This window comes from Aquarana catesbeiana, linkage group LG01, assembly GCF_042186555.1.
Source record: "Aquarana catesbeiana isolate 2022-GZ linkage group LG01, ASM4218655v1, whole genome shotgun sequence".
Classification (NCBI taxonomy): Eukaryota; Metazoa; Chordata; class Amphibia; order Anura; family Ranidae; genus Aquarana; species Aquarana catesbeiana.
In genome coordinates, this window is record NC_133324.1 from 639,867,994 (window position 1) to 639,885,328 (window position 17,335).

General features: G+C 40.5%; 1 protein-coding gene across 2 annotated transcripts in view; it reads left to right on the plus strand.

Moving 5' to 3' along the window:
- The window catches only part of GRID2 (glutamate ionotropic receptor delta type subunit 2), a 1,754,345-nt gene that overhangs the window by 699,960 nt on the left and 1,037,050 nt on the right, over window positions 1-17,335 (plus strand). The window lies entirely within an intron of this gene.

Below are 17,335 nucleotides of genomic sequence, written 5' to 3' on the forward strand. Positions count from 1 at the left end.
CGCAGGTCAATCTAAATAGTTTCCCCATTAGGTAAATTGCACTCTAGCATTTTGCTGTGTAAACCCCAAATTATTAGGTATCCTGGACTCTGGGATTTATTTACTAAAGGCAAATCCATTTTGCACTACAAGTACATTTGGAAGTTCAGTTGCTGGAGATCCGAGGGGGACATGCAAGTAAAATAAAACAACAGCATCTTTGCTTCTTCATGATTGGATGATAAAATCACCATTGCTTCCCCTCAGATTTATAGCCAGTACACTTGTATTGCAGAGTGGATTTGCCTTTAATAAACCCCAAAATACCTAATAATTTGGGGTGTACACAACAAAGTGCTAGAGTGCAATTTGCCTAATGGGGACACTAGTTAGATTGACCTGTGTGTCCCCAAAGGCAGACATTGGTAGGGTTTTACCCTCACTTCCTGTTTGGCTATGTGACAGGAAGTGAAGCCAATTTTCAGAAAAGGGACACAAAGCCCAACCAAAAAAAGAGAAGCAGGGGTTCTAACACTCACTTGGTTTCCCTCAAATACCCACAATTAGAATAGGATTGTCTTGAGATAGATTTTAGCTCAGTGCTCTAAATCAGTGGTTCTCAACCCTTGCAGGTTTTCCTTCATCTTGCACAGGTGCTTTAAATCACAGTCAATGGCTTGATATGTTGGACAGCTGTTTTAGCTAAGATAAATTCCCAAAAAATGTCCTGTCAGGACTGAGGCTGAGAACCACTGCGCTAAAATGGAAAATTGAATACTTACTTCTCTGTAATTTTCCTTTCCTGGTGCCTATCCATGGCAGCATACGTACAATCCATGCATATGGTACCACAAAGGCACCAGGAAAGTAGCTTTTAGACAAATCACACCTTTTTTTGTTTTGCCAGGACAATCAACCTAGTTAAGCTGCAGCCGGGAAATCCGTTTCATGAAAATTGTTTAGGGAGGGGGAGTGTAAAATGCATTACTTGGATTGAGCATGCATCTGCAAAAAAATTATTAACAAAACACATAAAACATAAAAATTTGCTTCAAATTTTATTGAACAAAACAGGACTTGGAAAAGAGCAAGGAAAACAAAAAACACATGCATGTTAATTTGAGACACAGAAAGACAACAGAATATGGTTTTGAGGTCTGACCATTTTGCAGAGGAAATTAACAGGAGTTAAAAGGACTGTGCCCACAAACGGACAGTCTCTTAAGGATTTAAACATTTATTAGTCACAACATCTTGAGGACGATTTTGCAAAATAATGCAGCACAGACAATTAAATCAAAGTGAAATTAACAACCTACAAACAACACACATTGACAACATCAAAAGTATTTCAGGGAAAAATATCCCCCCCCCAAAAAAAAATAAAAATAAGCAAAAGTAAAAAATACTTGCCCTAAAACACATCTGTTTTGCAAAGACATAACAAACAAAATACAAAGAGAAAATACATGTGTTACAAACTCTATAAGGACACCCAAATGTATTATCTTGCCACACACACACCATCAAGCAATCTGACCTCTTTTCAGGGCAAAGTAAAGAATGCTATCTGCAAGCTTTATATAACATAGGTTTGTGTGCTAATGAGGCAATTGAAAACACATGCACAGTCCATGAAACGCACAAAAGGCAAGTTCACCCAGTGTAGAGACATTACTTCAAAGTGGGTACACCTGTTAAGGATGTCCTTAAATTATTAACCCAAAAAATATACTCTCTGAGCATGCCCAGAAAAATGCTGTTCAGACACAAAAAGCACAAAAAAATACAAAGTCCGTGAGCATGCCCAGACCAGCCCAAATGCATTTCACACACCAAAAGGCACAGCAAAAAACCAAAGTCCCTGAGCATGCCCAGACCAACCCAAAATGCAACTAGCACAAAATAAGCCCCCCCAGTCCAGGGGGGTAAAAAAAGAGCCTACCATGGGCAAAAGTTATACAACAAATACCATTGCAGTCTATGAGAACTGACTTGTCAATGTTGCTAGTCCCCACTTGGCTGGCTTATATTCTAGTTATTGGCCTTAAAATGGGTATGGGGGCCCAGGTCCCACCCTGAGGGACATATATCAATGTCAGCAATTTGAACAACCCCAAAAACAAAACAAGGAGAAGTGCCTTTAAAAATGCAAAATTGCTGAAAAGCTGTTAACTTGGGGGGGGGGGGCTTACTCTGCCTGTAATGTGGTGCATCTGTAGCATGTATCCAAAATGCTGCTTCAAATATGTACTGCTTTAGGGAAAACTTACAAATCTACATTGCAGCTGCAAGATTTTAACCCAAAACAAAAAATAGCCTGCACCCCAATACATAAAAAGCCATTTGGGTCTGTCAAGGCTTAAAATGAGCCCCCATGTCAAAAAAAAACACCCCAAACTAAAAAAATATTGTGCCCCTCCTACACTAACAAACCCCTAGCCAAACACACAGCAAGCCAGTCCTTGAAAGGGGGGTGGATGCTTGGGGGCAGAAGGGGCTCGGGCACCCCAAAAGTCAACCACCTTGTTCCCATATTCAGGGGGATGTGGGCCTCTTCCATACAACCCTAGGCTTGGGTTATGGGGGGCTGCAGACAGGGGGCTATACGGAATGTGGGAAGCCCCTTTAAACTAGTGGGTACACAGCTATGTTGAGTGAATGTGTGCCTTGTATGGTTCAGGAGGGGGTTGGGCCATCGCTCTTATCGTCCCTTTCCTAGCTGGCCCTGTTTTATGCTCTGAAAAAGGATTTGATTTGGATTGGTGAAGGCAGCTCACAGCCTTTTGAGAATGAAGTGGAGTGTGGAGTTCCCCTTTAAAAGCAAAAGTTAGCCCATGGAAATCCAAGGGATTGGAAGGGGGAGACAAGAGCATTGGAGAATGGAGTGTGGAGTTCCCCTTTAAAAGCAAAAGTTAGCCCATGGAAATCCAAGGGATTAGAGGGGGAGACAAGAGTATTGGAGAATGGAGTGTGGAGTTCCTCTTTAAAAGCAAAAGTTAGCTCATGGAAATCTAAGGGATTAGAGGGGGAGACAAGAGCATTGGAGAATGGAGTGTGGAGTTCCCCTTTATAAGCAAAAGTTAGCCCATGGAAACATATGCATTAGAGGGGGAAGGTAAATGCCCTTTTAGAAGGAGCTAGAGGAGCGAGAGTCATTTTACATAATTTGCATAATGCCGTTTTTATCAATGAACTTTTATGTGTATTGTCGGACTGGCAATTCATTAATAGCCGCGAGTAGTTTAAATGACTTTTTTTCCTTTGAAATGTCATTTTGCTGTCAGACATGCGCCCCTTTACAGGCATACTATAGACACCCCCCAGGTACGAAATTTAAAGGGATATTACACTTTTATTGTTTCACTTTAAGCATTATTAAAATCACTGCTCCCGAAAAAACGTCCGTTTTTAAAACTTTTTTGCATTGATCCATGTCCCCTGGGGCAGGACCCAGGTCCCCAAACACTTTTTATGACAATACCATGAATATAAGCCTTTAAAATTAGCACTTTTGATTTCTCCCATAGACTTTTAAAGGGTGTTCCGCGGCATTCGAATTTGCCGCGAACACCCCAAATTGTTTGCTGTTTGGCGAACTTGCCAACAGCCGATGTTCGAGTTGAACATGAGTTCGACTCAAACTCGAAGCTCATCCCTAGTATACAAGTGCTATTTGCCTTTCCTGAATCAGAAAGGTAAACTCATCTGGTAAGTAATATTACAGTTTTAGGTGTAGGTGAAGGTGAATTCATCTGGTAAGTAATATTACAGTTTTAGGTGTAGGTGAAGGTTTCAGTGCTGATCTATGTATTCTGTCAGACGTCCCCTTTTCTGTCTAAATACTATAGCACAGTAGGGAGGATTCCCACTGGCTGAATGAAAAAAATCTGCCAAGTATGGCCAGCTTAACTCCAATTTTGTTGAGGAAAAAGCAAACCCCTCTGGGTGGTCAATGTGCATTGCAGGGATTTTAATGTTTGTAGCAGATTCCTACCTTTTTTTGTTGAGATGACTAATTGTTTCACCAGACTGATGGCATATAGGCATACCCCACTTTTAAGTACACAATGGGGTTTATTTACTAAAGCTGGAAAGTGCAAAATCAGGCTCACTTCTGCATAGAAACCAATGAGCTTCTAACCCCAGCTTGTTCAATTAAGCTTTGGTAATAAAACCTGGAAGCTCACTGGTTTCTATGCAGAAGTGAGCCTGATTTTGCCCTTTCCAGCTTTAGTAAATAAACCCCATTGTGTACTTAAATATAGCCAGGACATTTATTAAAGAATAAGCCCTCCAAGAGGGTACTCACATTGGATGGGTGCTAGAGTGCACCAGACTGTACAGTCCCCCTGAGGAAGGCACGAAACCCCTGTGCCGAATACGCGTCGGGGAGGGGTAGGACGGAGCTGTCAGCAGAGGAGGAGGATTGCACATGCCATACCGCACACCATACGATCAGCTGCTTATTATTTTACCTGTACAGTCTGGTGCACTCTAGCACCCATCCAATGTGAGTACCCTCTTGGAGGGCTTATTCTTTAATAAATGTCCTGGCTATATTGCACTATGGAGTCCCTCTGTTTGTTTTTTCTATGATTTTGGATCTTGGTTTTACCTGAGAGGAGTGTTTTTGCACCATTGTAACCTGAGTGAGCCTAGCAGTTTCACCTGGGAGGAGTGTCTTTGCATCATTGTATCCTGAGTGAGCCTAGGAGTGGCCCCAATGCTTATTTTGACACCGTTTAATTACTGTGTCACAGGACTGAAGGTGAGCGCAAGCACATGTGGGGTGTCACGGGAGAGCACAGTTTTCACGTGTTGTGATTTATACACCCATCAGAAGAAGCATGATGTTTATTCATTTTATGGACACTATTTATTCACGTTTTTTGTGATTTGTATTTATTAATTGGAATATACACTCATTTGTCACTGGAAAGTGTTTTGATATTTATATTTTTAGCACGTTGCACTTTTATTAGTTACTACCACGACTGCACCTTTATATGCACTTGGTGGTTTATCATTTATAGTTATTTGCATTATATTTTACCTGTATAGTTTTATTTATCACATTACATGTGTTTTATATGTGAAAATATTTTTTATATATTTTATATGTGACACTATACTAGCGCGGGCACATTTATTATATATTTTTCACATTTGAATGCAGTAGCTGATGATTTAGCTTATATACTGTATTTAAGTGTTTCTTCTTTCTAGTGTGGGCATTTTTGGAGTGCAGAAAGCTTCACATTATTGTACATTATTGTAATAGTGTCTACTATTAAAAAAAAACCACACTCCTGAATGTGTCAATGGAGGGGCATCCCCTCCTACACAAGTGCCACAATGTTTTAAAAGTCCACATAGCTTTAATTCAAAGCATTCACTAAAGCATTTTAGGACATATTCCTGTGGGGCGTCTACTCTTATGTCTGTCTCTACCTATCAGTTTGAGTCGTGCAAAAATTCAGGTGCATCTCAGAAAATTAGAATATCATCAAAAATTATTTATTTCAGTAATTCAATTCAAAAAGTGAAACGCATATCTTATATAGATTCATCACACACAGAGTGATGTATTTCAAGCAGTTATTTCTTTTAATTCTGATGGTTATGGCTTACAGCTAGTGAAAACCCAAAATGTAGTATCTCAGAAAATTAGAATATTACATAAGACCAATATACTGTGTTACTTGTTTATTGTAAATGTTATACAAATACCAAATCGTTTCTATTCATTCATGGTGCTCTGTTGAGCATTTATTTGATACAAATTAGTAGAGGGATAGAAGGAGCTGCAGATCTACTACTACTACTACTCTCTCTGCTTCCCACTTTTCACTTTCAACTGAATCTAAAGTTATTTTTTGGTGTTTTTTTAACACTTGCACAGCAGCATAGTTCAAGATGTATGACAAATTTATATTACAATATGTACAATATTCTGTTGTTTATCTTATTGAATTATGTTCAGCTGATTTAGTGTTTAAATGAATCTTTTGACTGAATGAGTCATTTATTATCTATGATTACAAGAATAAGTTAAGTCATGCAGACATCATTGGAGTATAATGATTTTGTCTCCATCAGAAATCTGTTCTGCTTGTATTTTAATTGCCATTGTGTTGATGGAAGATATCAAATCATATTGTGTTGCCTTTTTAACCACAGAATTGCCTGCAAAAATAACTATTGCTCAAAGCAAAGATGTGTACAGTGTTCTGTAACAGCCACAATTTCACTACTCTATTGTCAATGATCTGGCATTTAAGGGGTAACAGTTTCTTACGTGTGGTTACACCTTAATTGATTGACCCGTCATATTCTCCAATGAAGCCCCCTCCCCCCACACATAGCTTATACTCACCTGTCCATAGGGAGGGCAATGCTGCATAGCCAATTTTCCAAATTTTCTCTGCCCAGTTGTCTAAAGCCTAACTCCAGGAAACATGCTGCTAGACTAGTGCCCTCAGCATCCCCCCCCTACAAGCTCCAACAGTCTGAGGTCCTGATGTCATCAAGACCATAGCAGGGACAATAGCCCTGCATTGGACTTGATGACACAGAGGGACAGTCCACCACCGGAGTATACTGTAGGAAAGCACTGTCTACTGGGAGAGTTGAGGATCGGGTAAGCAAGAACACATTTACTCACCCCTAGAATAAACTGCAGGGGAAATGTTTCTAATTTCTTGGAGTTGGGTTTTAAATCCTGTATAGGGTCCCAGAATATGTATTTTATTATGTATACCTTAATCTGCCTTTGTGTAGCAGCACATGTTCTGGATACATGTTAAGTAAAAAGGCTGATCACTATTGTTCAATATAAGATGGGCAGATCAGTGGTATAGTGGTTAGCACTTTTATCTAGCAGCCAAAAGGGTCATTGGTTCAAATCTCAACCACACCACTCCCTGCCTGGAGTTTGCATGTTCTCCCTGTTCCTGTATAGGTTTCCTCTGGGTACTCCAGTTTCCTCCCACACTCCAAAGACATGCTAGTAGGTTAATTGGATCCTGTCTAAATTGGCCCTGGTGTGTGTATGTATGTGAGTTAGGGACCTTAGATTGTAAGCTCCTGGAGGGCAGGGACTGATGTGAATGTACAATGTATATGTAAAGTGCTGCGTAAATTGATAGCGCTATAAAGGTACCTGTAGCACATTTTAAATAAATCAAATAAGTTAGACTCAGGCTGGGTTCACACTGCCACATAGAGCGGCTCACAGTAGGGGTTCAGTGCATCCCTGTTCACAATTTCAGGTATGATTTCAGTCCGAATTTTTGGCTGAATTCGGACCAGGAGACGCACAGGACTCCTGTCCAATTCGCTCCAATGCCATTCCGGAGATGTGTGAACCGACTCCGTAGAGAGCCAGTCACAATATCCTGACATGCAATTGGATTTGGGGGAACTCACATCCAATTCGCAATAGTGTGAACCCAGCCTCAGGAATCTTATATGTCTGACATGTTCCAACAGCCGGATCTTCCTCTTTTAATTCTCGACTGTGTTTTTGTCCATCTCAGAATTCCTTGCCCACATTTGTGTGATCTAGTATCAGCTGCAAAAATATTAGTGATTTCACATAAATTAAAACCCCAGCATGGAAAGTGGGAGCCTTGATGACTATGTGTGCAGACTCAGGAACCTAAGCTAAGATATCTTCCTATTCCAATAGAGCTCCTGACACATACAGGGTATGAGAAGCTGTCAAGAGTTTTTAAACTCTATGACAGTGGTCATCAACCCTGTCCTCAGGGCCCATTAACAGGTCAGGTTTTCTGTATTACCTTGGGGAGATGCAGACTAGAATACTGCAATCACTGAGCAGCAAATGATATCACCTGTGATGTTTTTCAGTTATCTTGCAAACCTGGCCTGTTAGTGGGCCCTGAAGACAGGGTTGATGACCACTGCTCTATGACATCTACCAAAAAAAGAAATATACAGCATATATTTTTTGTAAAGTGACCCTTTAAAAACCATGCTCAAACAATTCAAGTGTACATGTTTAAAGAAAATGAGATTGTTCAGAGAAGGTTTTCTGCTTGTATAGCTAACCACCATTTTGTGTCTATGGCTAAATTTAGAATGTCTAGAGAACTAAGAGAACTGACACTGCTTGAAATGGTCCACTAGTACATACTTCAACAACAATTGCAAGTGGGCTGTAATGTGTACATAGATCTTCCAGCAGACTGTTGTGCATGATAACAACTCTTCAACCACATTAGTAACAAGGATTGATCAATTATTAATAGCTATCTATAAACTGGTTGCATTGCTTGAAAAAATTGTTTCAGGTATGGCCAACCTTATATGTAACAAGCAGAAATCAGCCCTTTTTAGATTATCCTAAAGAAAGTTTTATTATGATTGGTTTCCATGGTTACCAAGCTCTGTGGCTCTGTATTATAAACATGTCTGATTATGTGAGTATAGTATAGTAGGTACATTAAGAAAAATGTACTGCTCACATATATACATACATGCAGGATACAATGCAGACAATAATCTGGAAAAGTACATTTCCCTCATAACTCTTAATGTTTAATTTCCCCAAAGTTGTTGGCTCAAACTTGTCTTGTATACACACGGTCACACAAATGTTGGCCAACAATTACGAACGTATTGACGTACTAGACATACTATGTGATTTTTCAGCTCTTTAGCGCCATCCTTTGGGCTCCTTCTGCTAATTTCGTGTTAGTAGAAGTTTGGTGAGTGTTGATTTGCGCGTTTCGCGTTTTTCATTTTGTGCTTTTCAGTTAGTTTCCGAATGGCCGTTCGTCAACCAGACATGTTGCGAAATCGGAGGAGATATCATATATTTTTTATTAATGGCCTTGGAGTTATTGCTTTGACATTTTTTGGTTGAATAATGATTTGATTTGGTATATTTTCTATATTTTTGAATGCATAGAATGCACTTTTTGGTTAAGTTCTATTGGCAGATAGCATGTCTATTTTTTGTCTTAATGCACAATAAACAGTTGTGGAGAATAATACTTGGCTATGTGTTTTACTTACTTACTAGGCAGTTACATTTTAAAAAATACAATGTAAAATTGACAAGGGACACCAACATAGTTGTATCTTTGATCTTATAAACTACGGGATAATGGTGTTGTGGTAACTTGCACAAATAAAAAAAAAACATAATAATATTTATTATTAATATCACTAGAAAAAAAAAGCCTTTGAAAATTTGTTTGCAATGACTCCATCAGTATCACCAGCAAAGCAACTTCATTATTATCCCATTAAAGAAGAAGAGAATTGTGCGCTGCATTTGGAGATTTCATAATTTGCCATGTCACGAATGTTAATTTTTCATTTCGAATGCTCGTTTACAAGACTGACCGCTTCTGCTTCCGAGCATGTGTGTTTGTACTTTGGACTTTTGTCCAACGGACTTGTGTACACACAATCGGAAAATCTGACAACACACATTTGTTGGCGGAGAATTTGAAGACATGCTAGCCAACATTTGTTGGCGGAAAGTCTAACAACAATTGTCCGATGGAGCATACACACGGCCGGATTTTCCTCCAACAGCCTGATATCCAACATTTCCCATTGGAAAATTCAATCATGTGTACACGGCATAACACACCAAATCTAAGCCCTTACCCTTTTCACCTGGTCCTGCACCAATAGGTTTTACATTGGTGACAAAAGCCTGTAAATTGGTACCAGAAGAAACAACACATGAAAATATTTTGTTGATTCCTGCATCTTGTTTTAATTGTGCAGATGATCATTGTGTAAAATATAATTTTACGCTGAGAAACCAACAAGCATATCTTGTAAAAAGAACAATAATATTTTTTTTTCCTGACTGGGACAAATACACAATTGCAATATATGCAAATAAGGGGGCACATGTACGAAAAAATTATTCAAATTCTGCAAATACAGTTGAGTTCTGTCATTGCTTCAGGGAATAAAAAAAATATATGAAAATGATTTCCTGAACTGCTAGCACTGCAACATAATATTTCCTATTTCCAATGTCATATTTTTATGTTATGCAGGTCCACAGCTTTTCAAGAGATGTTAGCGTTCGACCAGCAAAATTCTGCTCAAGTCTTATGTTTTCAACTAACAGTTGCTACTCAACTGCTATGTTGTTTATCACATCCTTAGTGCAAACATCTACTTTAATCAAGGATTGGCAGACGTATTTTGGTAAAGGATTTGCAAGCTGAAAAATTGTTCTACAGCTAAAGCATAATATTATTTCAGTATGTGCATGGTTTAATTTCCTCTTTACCACTTTTATACTCTATATTGAAATATATGGAAAAGCTTGCTTGATGCTTGTAATGTTATTATTTGTGTCAGAGGCATGGCATGACATACTTTGATGAGAATGACTCTTATGTGGTTTAAAGCGTCAGTGTATATGCTCTGGCATTCATATAGAAGTTAAATGTAGAAATATAGGGACTAGAGCAATGTTTCTTAACTCCAGTCCTCAAGGCGCCCCAACAGGTCATGTTTTAAGGATTTCCATTATTTTGCACAGGTGATTTGATCAGTTTCACTGCCTTAGTAATTACTACAGCCGTTTCATCTGAGGTAAATCCTGAAAATATGATATGTTGGAACGCCTTGAGGACTGGAGTTGAGCAACACTGGACTAGAGTAATAGAGTTTTACTTGGAGCAGAACTTCTAAGAAATATGCAAGTCCAGGCATGCTGAATCCAGACATGCTGTATTTTCTTGTCTACTCATAACTTATATTTGACCAGTTGTGGACACTGGACATACTACACACATCCCAAAAAAAACCTAATTAAAGTACACTGTATATGTGAACTACATTCTGTCCTTTTGCCCCTCTCTTGCTCCCACCTCACACATGCGGGCAATTCCCAACTGTCAAAATTACATTAAATGCTGTGTAAGCACAGCAACTAACACAGCGGGGTTGATTTACTAAAGGCAAACTGATTGTACACTTTGCAAAGTGCAGTTGCTCCAAAGTATAGCAAAGGAAGTAAAGGTTCTCTTTGCAAAGAATACCCAATCAAAAATAAAAACAGCATTTTTGCTTGCAGATGATTGGCTGATGGAAGTCAGCAGTGTCTGCTAATTTACTAAGCTCTGAAGCAAATACACTTGCATAGTGCAACTGCACTTTGAAAAGTGCAAAGTCTTTTTGCATTTAGTAAATTAACCCCAGTGTGTATAAACTCTCTTTAGATGCAAGATAGAAAGATACAAAGTAACACTGTTACTTTTGAATCTACTCTGTTTCTTTTTTTTTTACATCCAAAAGTTTTTATTCAAAGTAATCACATCCCAGCAGAAGTGTGCAATGTTTCAGGGCCACACAGGACCCCTTCGTCTGATATCTGACCTCTCAACAGGAAACTATCTGTATGCACAGTGAAGGTAAACAGAAACTTTACTAAATACAGCTGGGTAAGATGACATGACAGAATACAACATCTGTACTTGTACTCCAGTTTGTTTCCCTTAAACACAACCATATTTCATGTAAAGTTAGACATTTGCACAGAAATATGACTAGCTTTAGTTTTTTTTAATTTTCTCCCGTCCTCACAAAATAGCCCAACTGAATTGTGAGTATAACAAAGTACATAGAGCTCCTCATCCTGTGTTTTTTTTTTTAAACTTGAGTTTTTATTAAGTTATTTCATCAGTACAACAGTACATCTTTCAGAGATGTGGATACAGTTTTGATAAGATACATGGTACATATAGGTACAGTCAGCTATGGTGCGACAGCTTATGTTTCATGACTGAAAAGTTAACAACAATTTATCAATAGTGTGTTGCCTAAAATATGTAGGTCCACACACCAGTGATAGTAGTGATAAAGCAGGTAATCCTTTTGGGTGTCAGAGCAGAGAGCGGACGTACTGTCAGAAGCTCCGTCAGTAGCTCAGGCCATCCGGCCATCCAGGACTATCCCCGGGTGTCGACATTTTAGGGTTGTGCTGTGAGCGTAAGAAGTTAAGGTAGGGGTACACATTTAGGGTGTGCGAAGAATCCGAGGGACTTGCAAATGGGCCCTGGCATACATAAATTCCATGAGACATTGGTTGTTTAGTGATATAATCACTTCTGTGAGTGAGGGGGGTGAGGAGATTTCCATTTTTTGGCAATTGTCAGCCTGGCAGTGATAAGGATGTGAGTTAAAATGGGTGAGTAGCTGATGGCCAGGAATCAAAGCCTAGGCCCAAAAGGATCACCTGCCAGGATAGTGAGATAGGAGTTGATAGGATAGAGAAAAGAAGTTTTGTCAGGGCAGACCCGAAAGGTTTCAGTTTGGGGCATGACCACCAGATATGTACAATTGTGCCAGAGTAGCCACAGGTTCCCCAGCAGGTGTTGGATGTGGTAGGTGTAAGGTACCTGTTATGGAGGATTTTTTGTACCATTTCCCAGTGTGTGATACATCGGGAGAATTTTAGTGATCTTCTAAGGGCGCTGTGCCATTGCTGATGAGTGTAGGTACACTCAAGGAGGTTCTCCCAATGCAGCATAGCAGTAGTTTTGGTGTCCAGTACCGGGTTAGTGAAGAGCTTTTAGATATAGGAGATGCCTTTCAGACGGGGATGGTCTGTATTGTAGAATTTTAGTAGGAGCCAGAAGAAGGGATTCTTAGACCACATTACCCGTAAAAGCACTGAGCGGATTCTGAGGTACATGAAAAAGTCTCTGGATGGAATGTGGTAGGTCTTTTATAGGTGCGGGAAGGGTAGGAGCAGGGAGTCGTGGTAGAGATCTCCAATGGTATTAATGCCCTTATGTAGCCAGTTTGAGATTAGAATATCAGGTAAAATTGTTTGTAGTACCTTGAGAGGTATGTCTTGTAGTAGTCGGTGGGGTATTCCACCTGTTTGTTGAAAGATTGCTCACCATATTTTGAGAGTTGCATTGACTGTGGTAAGATAGCTCTGCTTTTTTGTGGTGGTACAGGAGTAGTGCACTAAGGGTTAGTTTAGGGTGAGTTGCCATGACTGTTGCTTCTATTTGTATCCAGGGGTTTTGCATATCTGCTTTCCGCCAGTATTTGTTTTGATCTAAAATGGTTGCTTTAAAGTAGGCTGAAATTTTAGGAGCTCCCATCCCACCAGTAGACGTTGGTAGATCTTTTAATTCTGGGTTGTTTTCCGTTCCATATGAAAAAGGTTAGAATAGCTTGTAGCTTGTTAAGATGTGATTGTAAGAAGGGGATAGGTAAAGTTCGGAATATGTACAGTACATGAGGCAGGAGGTACATCTTAGTGAGCGCAATGCGTCTGGCCCATGATGCTTGAACACTTTTTAAATCTTGTGCAGTTTTTTGTAGTTTAGTTACTAAATGTGAAAAATTGAGGAAAAGTAGGCAGGAGTAGTCAAGCAGATACTTAAATAGGAGAGAGTAGAGTCTGGGGCCCATGAAAAAGAGGTGTGTTGATCAATGCTATGCTTGGTGTTAAGATCGATATTGGCTCCAATCATAAAGGATTTGGAGTAATTGATTTTGTATAAAGATGCTTTGCTAAAAAGGTCCAGGGTAAGATGAAGATGAGGGAGAGACTGTGTGGGGTTGGTAATAGAGACAATCACATCATCTACATAGAGTCCGATTTTATGGTTGAGCTCGCCAATCTCAATGCTGGAAAGGACAGGGTTTGTATGAATGGAATGTGCCAGTGGTTCCATGATAAGAGTAAAAATTAATGGGGATGGGGGCAGCCTTAACGTGTTCCATTAGTTATTTGGAAGGGATCTGAGAGAATACCCAAATATAGAGCCAATATTGCTTTTAGTATAGGGCCAGAGAAGCCAAATTTCACCAAGACTGCTTTTAGGTAATTCCAATCTACTCTAACGAATGCCTTCTCTGCATGTAGAGAGATGAACAGAGAAGGCCTTCGGTGGTGTTCGACCCATTGCATCAGGTCAATATACCAGCGGGTGCCGTCAGATGCCTGCCTACTATTGACAAATCCCACTTGGTCTGAATAGACCAAGTGAGGGATGATAGTGGAAATATGTGAAGCCAGGAGCTTAGCATAGAGTTTTGTATCTGTATTTATTAATGAGATGGGTCTATAGCTGGTTAGGTCATCAGCTGGTTTGCCTAGGTTGGGAATTGTGGTAATGGTTGCTTCAAGGGCTTCAGCAGGGATTGAGCCTGTGGAGAGCGTATGATTGAATGAGGTACATAGATAAACGGTTAGCAATGTAGAGAATTGTTTATAATATTCATTGCTAAAGCCATCAGGTCCAGGGGCTTTATGTAGTGGGAGTGAAGCGATAGCGCTTTCAAGTTCAGAAATCGAGAAGGGACTACAGAGTGTATATTGGTTCGGGAGATAGAGATGGCAGGTGTAAGTGATCTAGGAATTGTGCTATATCAGATGATGTGGGAGAGGGGGCTTCACCAGTGATGGCTAAGTTGTGTAAGTTGGCATAGAACTGACTGAATCAGATGGCTATGTATTTGGGATTAGTGAGGCAAGTGTGGTTAGTGGATGTGAGGTATTAGATTTTGGTGTGCAATATACAGCGTTTGAGCTGCTTTGCAAGGCACGCTCCTGGTTTGTTATGGTGTGCATAGAAATTAAATTTTAACATTTTTAGGGATAGGTCAAAGTTTGAGTGTAAGTGTTCGCTTAGAGCTCTTCTGATATTGTGTTGCAGTTTCTAGGAGTAGGGAGGGATGAGCTTTGTCTGCAGTTTCAAGAGATCGTATGTGATCTAGTAATTTTGTGGTGGTAGCATTGCGTTCCTTTTCTTCATGCGCCCCTAATTTAACGAGGAGACCCCTGAGATATGCCTTATGTGCATTCCAGCAGACAGTGGGGTTCGACACAGAATCTGCATTTAGCAAGAAAAAGTTTTCAATTTTGGATGCGACATATTTCTGGAGATGGTGGCGAGAGATAAGGGAGGTGTTAAGCCTCCACGTTTTCCTCAATTGTTTAGGGTGAGGAGGAAAGAGCTTAAGCAGAATTGGGGCATGGTCAGACCGTGTGATGGTGTAAATTTTTGAGTCTAGTACTGTTTGGAGGGTATGTGTTTGTCCACCAGAAACATGTCTATCTTGGAATAGGACTTTTGTGTGTGCAAATAAAAGGTATAGTCCTTCTCAGTGTCAATGTAGGCATCTCCATGGGTCAAATAGGTCTTCAGATTGAAGTAGAGATGAGAGAGTGGTGGATTGTCTCCATATTGGGTTGGAGGAGTCAAGGATTGGGTCTACAATTTGATTAAAATCTCCACATATGATTAGGGGGTGCTGTCGGAAGCGTGTTAGTTTTCCCAACGGTTTTATAGAACTGGCCTTGGTGGGTATTGGGGGCATATAGATTGACAATCGTCATGGTATGGTTGTTGATAGAGGCATGTAGTAAGATATATTTGCCAAATATGTCTATTTCTGAGTGGATCAGCTGAAACGCTACATATAGCTATGAGGACTCCAGATTTTTTCTTAGTTGGCAAAAAAGCAATGTGGAAACTGTTTATGAGAACAAGATGAGAGGTGGGTTTCTTGCACGCACATGAGATCTGCCTAAGTCTCAGTGCTTCTTTCCATAGTAAATGACACTTAAAGGGGGAGTTGAGGCCTTTGACATTTAGGAAGGGGGGAAGGAGGAGAATACCTGTTGATTCGCACACCAAACTTCTGAGTGCTGTTTATTATGTATAACAATAGCACTTACTGATCACTGGGACAATGGTAAAAACAAGAAAACGTAAAAAGCAATAAGAATAGCTTATTGAACTTTTAGTACAGTTTAGAACTTGTGGTAGAGTGCTTAGCACTCTGTGTTATCCAGGGGGAAGTGTGAGAGAAAAAAGCACTGAAACAAAGACAAAAAAGTAAACAAAAAAAGCAGGGTGAACATAGAATACTCATCTGGGATATTAAGTTTTTAAGGAGAGACGTAATGTCCAAATTGCTTGTTTAGGAACATAGGTGGCCTTGAACAAGACTGGAATGTCAATGGAGGCATTGGTCACAGGGTGAGGCGCGGTTGGTGTTGTCGCGGCCGTGGCCGAATGATTGTTGTTGGCGTGCATCCATTTCTGGTGGGGGTGAGGAGATGAGGCCCCAATTTAGCAATCTTTTAATGCCTTCTTTAGGAGTGAAGATGGTGGTTGATTGATTTTGGAATTTCACCATTAATTTGGTGGGGAATTTGGTGGGGAAACCCCACTTGTATGTGATGTTGCGATCCCGGTGGCTGGAGCAAATTGTCTACTTTTTAGTACAGTGGCAGCCGAGATATCTGTGTAAAGAGAGATGGAGGAGTAATGATCTGGCAGAGAAGTGCTAGTGCTAGGCTGCGAACATGACTTTTTCTTTAATTTGAAAGAAATAATACGTGCCAGCATGTCTCGCGGGACCGTTTCTGGTAGGTAATTCGGTTTCGCGATCCTGTGAGCATGGTCTATAGCAAGATCAGCTTATGATAGTTGGAGAATAAACTTGAGAAACAGTTGGTGAATGTAGTGGATGAGGTCTGGAGGTTTGATAGTCTCAGGGATGCCTCTGAGCTTTGAATTATTCCTCCTGAAACGATCCTTGAGGTCGGCCACTTTAGCTTGTAAAAATCGGATTTCTTGCGAGTGATGGTGGTATGCATCAGATGCTTCATGGTGGGCAGTGGTATATTCTGTAATTTGCCTCTCAAGCATGTCTGTACCCTCCTCTATCTGATCCATTCTGGAGTGGAGGAAGGATAAGTATGAGCGGAGCTCATTGCGTAAGTCCTTTTGAAGGGAAATTAGCATCAGTTTCAGGGTTCAGTGTTCTGAGGCAGGCTGATCGCTGGCAGGGAGTGAAGCCAGGGATTCCTGTGTACTTTCACTTTCCTCAAGTTCATTCCAGTGCTGTTTTTTGTACAGCGGGGCTTTGAAGAAAGAGGGTGCTGGGGACTGTCTGCCCACTTACTTCTATCAGCAGGTGAGCTTTGATGGGGTGGAAAGTCGGGCTCAGTGCTATCCATGTCCTCCAGATTACATGCTGGACCTTGTGGTGCCTCTCTTGCTGGCACGGGAGAAGGGGGGAGAAGCCACTCTGGCGCCATTTTGGTTTGGTATAGAAGTCTGTGAGGCGGCGTGACTTGTATGTGCAGCGATATTTCTTCTTTGACAAACTGCTGTAATCCTCACTGTTCCAGCTCCCCTCCGATGTAGGAGAGATTGGAGAAAGGCTTCTGTGGCAGATGGAGGGTTGCTTATTGTCCCCAGGGCTGAGTGGAGCTTATGGGTTAAGCGGCCATCTTGCTCCGTGGCCAGCCACGCCCCTACTCTGTTTCTTTTATCTGCAAAACAAGGGATGAGCTTAAATCTGCATATGA